The following is a 6,902-nucleotide window of genomic DNA, read 5'->3' as shown; positions in this document are numbered from 1 at the left end:
TCTCATCTCATGCCTACATCACAGGCATATATTGGGGGGTATTCTGATTTTTATTAGATAACGGTTAAACCCACATTCCTCCCCTTGATCAGCTCATATGGGGTCTGGTTGTGGGATGTGCTAGGTCTTTAAGAATTTTATAAGATCCCCATCTTTCAGGATATCTTTGCCACTGGAGGTCCCAGGTGGGAGATACCGTGGTCATGTTTCCTATCACAATTTTACCTTTCTACAGAGATGAAACATGGCATAGATACCATCATCCATCCTTCCTATATTAAATTGGAGGTCTTCGGCTAGCCTTAAGGTGATGTGAGAGAATGCGTTATATTCGTCGCTTTGCTATGACACCGAAACTATATCTCCCATAAGTATCTGATCAATGCAAACCCCAATATTCATCAATGACCACTGGCTCCAGGGCATTTGAGACAATCCTTGTACTTCTCCACCTCTGTGTATACAAATCCTAGACTTGGTGACTAGCTCTCTGCTGTTCTTTCCTTACCGGACTGGACAGCAGTTGGACGTTTTCAGGTCTGATGGAGCCAAACATCACAGCGCTGTTCACTGTGTAGGGCTCTTTACCGGGCACTGCAGCCTCAATACCTGCGATTGACCACTACGCCCTGAAAAAAAAAAAAAAATATATATATATATATATATATATTTATATATATATATATATATATATATATATATATATATATAATTACTGACACCAGAACCTTGGATGAAAATGACACAGTAGCTATTGTATTAACCAAGAAATCAAATCACCAATATTATCACTGAACGTCCGTCCGCTGCAAGACCCCCATTCCTTGTGTGAATGGAGCGGTACTGAGCATGTGTGACCACTGTTCCATTCATTATATATAGGAGTGATGGTGACACATGCTCGCTACCGCTCCATTCACACGGGATTTGTTCCCTTCATTCTCGATATTGTTGGGGGTCTTATCAGCCATGCCCCACCGTGATCCTACATGCAACATTTATCCTGTGGATTGGTGATAAATAGATACGAGCAGCCAAAAACCTTGATGCAGAGGCCACTTCAATATTTCGGGAGCCCTGCAATCCACCCCTTCACTGACTGAATCCCTGGCTCCTCTTCTGATTTTGGAGTCCTGGCATGATGTCATCGTACGCATCATAGCACCGGGACCACAAATCAAAAGAGTAGGAAGGTAGTCCACAACACTCCCACTTTTGTTCTTACTTGCTCTTTTTTTTATTCTTTCCTAGGTGATTGATGAAAATAAACCACAATCGATAGATGGAGTCAACTCTTCCCAAGGAGAAACCTAAAATCACTTCTTACCTGAATGAAAATGCAGATATTTCCAGCATTACCTGGCTGAGCAATCTGTGAAAAAAAAAAAATCCTATTATGCATCACAGACTATCTTTGGCTGCTGGGATATTCCACTGTAGCAGGCAGAAGTTAGATGTGCACTATATGCATCACTTCAGACTGATTTTTAAGGTATTTTGCCAATTCTGAATTTAATTTTCTCCTTGTATCCCAAATTCTGTGCTCATTATTTAAAAAAAATGTCATTATAGAGATTCATGCTCCTAATTTCCAGCATCTTTTTATTATCACAGTCAAATGATAAATTTCTCTTAACCTGCAGCTGCCACTAGAGGGAGCTCACTTGTACGGAATTTCTATTACCCCCATAGATATCAGTAGGCAGTAAACCCCCAGGCTCCCCCTGGTGGTGGCTGCTGGCAGACAAAATTGTATTTTTTTTTTAGCCTGAAATTTAGAACTCAACGTAAGACTCAACCTCCACATTTTACCCCCAGATTTTAGAAAGAAATATCTTTGATAACAATGTTTTATACTCTATTACCCCACTTATTCCAAATACCTGGACTGTAAAGATACTGTGCTCTATATATTCATCTGTGTGTGAGCATGATACTGCACAGTACAGAAGTGCCACCATCTGCTGTGAGCTGCTGGGACATGAAATTGGGGAGTCATTACATGGAGCTGCATGGTACTAATATTACAGTACCTCCTGCAGTTATCTATGAAGATATAAGAGAAGCCGTATACTGTAACTGCTGCTCGTCCCCCGGTGGCATCCACTACATTTTTACATTGTGACCAAGATCCAAAAGGTAAAGGATATCATATGAACTTTTTATATTCGGGTTGTTTATCTATTTTTCTAATATCAACATTTACATAGGATTTCACACTTTTTACATGTAACTTGTAAGTAATTCTTTATGTAAATGCGTACATGAATTTCATGTGATGGTGCAATGCTTAAAAGTAAAAATATATACTATTAAAAGAAGAAAATGACCTATTGTTTTAATCTGGTTTTTGTGTTATGTTTTTTTTCCATATCACAATCTTTATTTTAATAAGAGATTATATGTATATATAATACAGATTAAAAATATATAATAGGTAAAATCAATATTATTCTTGCTATTCTCAGACAGGTCACTGTGGAATTTTTAGACTTTAGCTTCCTATTTTTTTTCAAGGAAATTCACATGTTCATTAGCAGTAATACACAGACCCCCATCTTTTCTATTAAAGCATCTAATGCGCGTATGCAAAGGTCATTGTGAAAGTAAGAGGGAGCGTGTGAGCTGTGACATCACCTATTGTGAATGGTGGATCCTGTGTTATCTACTGTATATAGAGGTGTTATCAGTCATTGTACAGGAGGGGGAGGAGGTGAGCTGTGACATCACCTATTGTGAATGGTGGATTCTGTGTTACCTACTGTATATAAAGGTGTTATCAGTCATTGTACAGGAGGGGGAGGAGGTGAGCTGTGACATCACCTATTGTGAATGGTGGATTCTGTGTTATCTACTGTATATAGAGATGTTATCAGTCATTGTACAGGAGGAGGGGGGCTGTGACATCACCTATTGTGAATGGTGGATTCTGTGTTATCTACTGTATATACAGGTGTTATCAGTCATTGTACAGGAGGAGGAGGTGAGCTGTGATATCACCTATTGTGAATGGTGGATCCTGTGTTATCTACAGTATATAGAGGTGTTATCAGCCATTGTACAGGAGGAGGAGGAGGTGAGATGTGATATCACCTATTGTGAATGGTGTATCCTGTGTTATCTACTGTATATAGAGGTGTTATCAGCCATTGTACAGGAGGAGGAGGTGAGCTGTGACATCACCTATTGTGAATGGTGGATCCTGTGTTATCTACTGTATATAGAGGTGTTATCAGTCATTGTACAGGAGGAGGAGGTGAGCTGTGACATCACCTATTGTGAATGGTGGATCCTGTGTTATCTACTGTATATAGAGGTGTTATCAGTCATTGTACAGGAGGAGGAGGTGAGCTGTGACATCCGCTATTGTGAATAGTGGATCCTGTGGTATCTTCTGTATACAGAGGAATTATCTGTCATTGTATTCCTGCCTCTGATGACTGTGAGACTACTGAAAACTCTTCCTGGAAAGACAAGAATATGAGTTTAAGACATTCCCGGGGACCAGTGAGGAAAATTGTAAGATTACTGATTTTGTTTTTTAATACAGATTGTAATATGAAGAAAAAAATTCCATATTGTCAACAATTGTTTAAAAGTTACACGTTGCAGTGAAGACTATAAAAGGTCAAGCGTTTACTGCCAAAAATTACAAATGTGTCCAATATACTTCTTTTTTGGGCTGACAAGATGGCTCTCTTCAAAATGATAATTACTGTACACCAACCACATTATATTTCATGCGCACAATACCTATTATAATTAGGTAATCATTTCTTACAAGGAAGCATTAATTCCTTCATATGGTCCCAAACATGTTGAAGAACTCTATCCTCTGTCTAGAATGTAAATCCATCCCGGATTATGAAGAATAAGACTCTGCTGCTTTCTGCCTCGCTTCCTTTATACAAAAAAATCTCTACACTGGGAGAAACATGATATCAGTAAACTGATGATGTAAGGGCACCTGAACATCTGTAGCTTTATAACCCTTAGATCTGTGTATGATTTACCAAAATGTGACTTTTAGAAATGTGAAACCGCGAATTTTAAGGAAATTTGATTCAAACTTGGCCGGGTCTGATGAACAGGTCCGTCACTTAGCCAAGGAAGAGATGGCATGAGGATGCACTAAGGGAAAAAGACAAGATGGCGGCAGTGTGATGTTCTGCTGGGAAATCTTGGGTCTTGACATCATGTGGACGTGACATTGGACATCCCTTCATGGCAGTGGCATTCATTAGTGGTGTTGTTATGGGACACGATAATCCACCTGTCAATCTGTAAAAAAATGTTCAGGAAAGAAGGAACATGTCGAAGAGATCAAGATGACTTGTCTCCAAGTTCTCCAGATCTCTTCAAAGGCTCCATCTCACAACTTAGAAGACCTTGACGATCTGTTGGAAACATCATGATGCTAGCTACCAAGGACAACGTCCAGTTCTGGTGGAGTCCATGGTTGACAGGTCCGAGGTGTTTTGGAGACCGGCACCACATTAGGTTGATCATGCTTTACATTCATTTTGGGGCCCTGTCCATTTTACGAGCCTGTGATGTGAAGTCCAAGCTTCCACCTCTCACACTGGCGCCTGTTCACTTGTTATGGATGATAGGCTGGGGAAGGTTTCATAGATTTCAAGATGACTTGTTACCTTGCTGTTTCGAGCAGAGAGATGGTGGGATGAGATGGAAAGAAGTTTCTAGTAATATCTCATCATCAGGAGAACAGGCTGCAAAACAGGATGTAGCTATTACTATAGAAACGGCGGTATTATATGCCATCGCTCGGAGGGTAAGTGGATCGGATGGCGCTGAGTGCTCGCGGAATTCAAATGCAAAATACACATTCTCCCGAAGCGCATAAAATGACGCCGCTAGATAATAGATCCTCTGTAGGTCGTGACGCCTTATTCCTATCTCATGTGAGTGTAATAAGAGCTTCAAAAGCCGAGAAGAGCGGGGAAACGCCAGGAAAACAAGTTGTTTGTTTACAATAATACATCAAGATTCATTGAGACGTTCACGGTGCGGAACGAGACGAAATGTGGATGAAGCACGAAAGTGACTCAAAAACAGGAATAATACATATCCTGTATAATCACCCTTCATAGGAGCAATCTGTACGCTACATAGGTTCTACAGTATGGGCAGCCGCTGAAGGACCTACAACATTCAGGCTTTTCTGGAATTGTAAAACTGTATGGGTGTTTGTGTGTGTGTGTGTGCGTGCGTGCGTGCGTGCGTGCGTGCGTGCGTGCGTGCGTGCGCGCACTCCACGGCAGCATTAGGCCATGGTCAGTATTTGGTCAGTATTTTACATCCGTATTTGTAAGCCAAAACCAGGAGTGGATGATAAATGCAGAAGTGGTGCATATGTTTCTATTATACTTTTCCTCTAATTGTTCCACTCCTGGTTATAGCTTACAGATACTGCTGTAAAATACTGACCACATACTGCTAGTGTGATGCTGACACTGTGGTATGTTCACTATTTGGTACTGTTATATAGACCTTGTTACACTATATGGTGAAAATAATGAGGACACACGTCGTAATCCTTAAATTCCGATTTCTCATTCGGTCCCATTACTGTCGGTGTAAACCATACAGTCTCATTGCCCCCCAGTGTATAACATCTGGCCCCCGGTGTATAACATTTGGTCCCATTGCCCCCAATGTATAACATCTGGCCCTTCACCCCAGTATATAGCATCCAGCTCCATTATGCCAGGTGTATAACAGAAGGCCCCATTGCCCCTTGTGTATAGCATCTGGCCCCATTGCCCCTGGTGTATAACAGCCAGCCCCTCACCCCCCGGTGTATAAGATCCGGTCCCTTGCCTCCTAGTGTATAACAGCCACTCCCCCATGCCGTCTGCCTTTACTAACATGTGGCAACTATCAGTGTGGCAGAGCTCACGGACACTAGTGCGTTCCTGTAATAAGAGCCACTGGAGTAACAAGTCCGTTCATGATATTTCTTTCTCCTAAATCTTCCCCCATCACTTGTGAGTGATATTACTGAGATATGGAAGCAACCGCAGCAACTCAGCCACAAAGTGGAGACCCCGTAACGATACAGAGTGGGGGGCCGAGTGCTGAGGAGCAGAGGGCAGAAAGTCACCACCACCCTGCTGATTTCATAACTGCACAGTCCAGACCTCCTCTGGTGTTAGCATCAGCACAAACACTGCGGCCTCGCTGGGAGCTTCATGGCCGAGCAGTATGGCAGCCATACATCACCAAGCACAATGCTGAGCGTCAGATGGAGTGGTGTAAAGCTTCCATGCACGAAAAGCACTTCAGACTCTTGTGCATATCATTCAACCGTTGATTTCTCAGTATCAGAGGAACGGCGCTGGACAATTGAGGAAAATGACGAGCAGTAAATAGTTTGTGTTTGGTCAGGTTTAGGGAATAAAAAAAAAATTGGAAGTGTTTCTTTAATAAAAATTATGCTATGCTGCAATGGTTTCTGCTCACTATATATCGGCCTTGCAAGAAGCTTATAAAGTGCAGCGACTATTCATACACCTTCACTGTCCTGCAGTTTAAACGTTGCCCAGCAGACAGCGCCATTGTCAGTAAAGTTTAATTTAAGGCTTAATACAGGGAAACGGGGAAAATCAGAAAAGCTGATCAGCAGGTGTATGTATATATACTGTGTATATATATATATATATATATATATATATATATATATATATATATATATATATATATATATATATATACAGTCATGGCCAAAAGTATTGACACCTCTGCAACTCTGTCAGATAATACTCAGTTTCTTCCTGAAAATGATTGCAAACACAAATTCTTTGGTATTATTATCTTCATTTAATTTGTCTTAAATGAAACAACACAAAAAGAATTGTCCTAAAGCCAAATTGGATATAATT

General features: G+C 40.9%; 1 protein-coding gene across 1 annotated transcript in view; it reads left to right on the top strand.

Moving 5' to 3' along the window:
- Positions 1-1,255: 1,255 nt before the first annotated feature.
- Positions 1,256-6,902, top strand: part of PTPN5 (protein tyrosine phosphatase non-receptor type 5) — a 170,521-nt gene continuing 164,874 nt past the window's right edge. Inside the window, exon 1 of the mRNA XM_077287173.1 lies at positions 1,256-1,492. The gene's annotated coding sequence lies outside the window, so the exon portion shown is untranslated. The remainder of the gene's footprint in view (positions 1,493-6,902) is intronic.

This window comes from Ranitomeya variabilis, chromosome 2 (genome assembly GCF_051348905.1).
Source record: "Ranitomeya variabilis isolate aRanVar5 chromosome 2, aRanVar5.hap1, whole genome shotgun sequence".
NCBI classification, from domain to species: domain Eukaryota; kingdom Metazoa; phylum Chordata; class Amphibia; order Anura; family Dendrobatidae; genus Ranitomeya; species Ranitomeya variabilis.
Note: the sequence above shows the minus strand (reverse complement) of the source record. Positions and strands in the feature narration are given on the sequence as shown.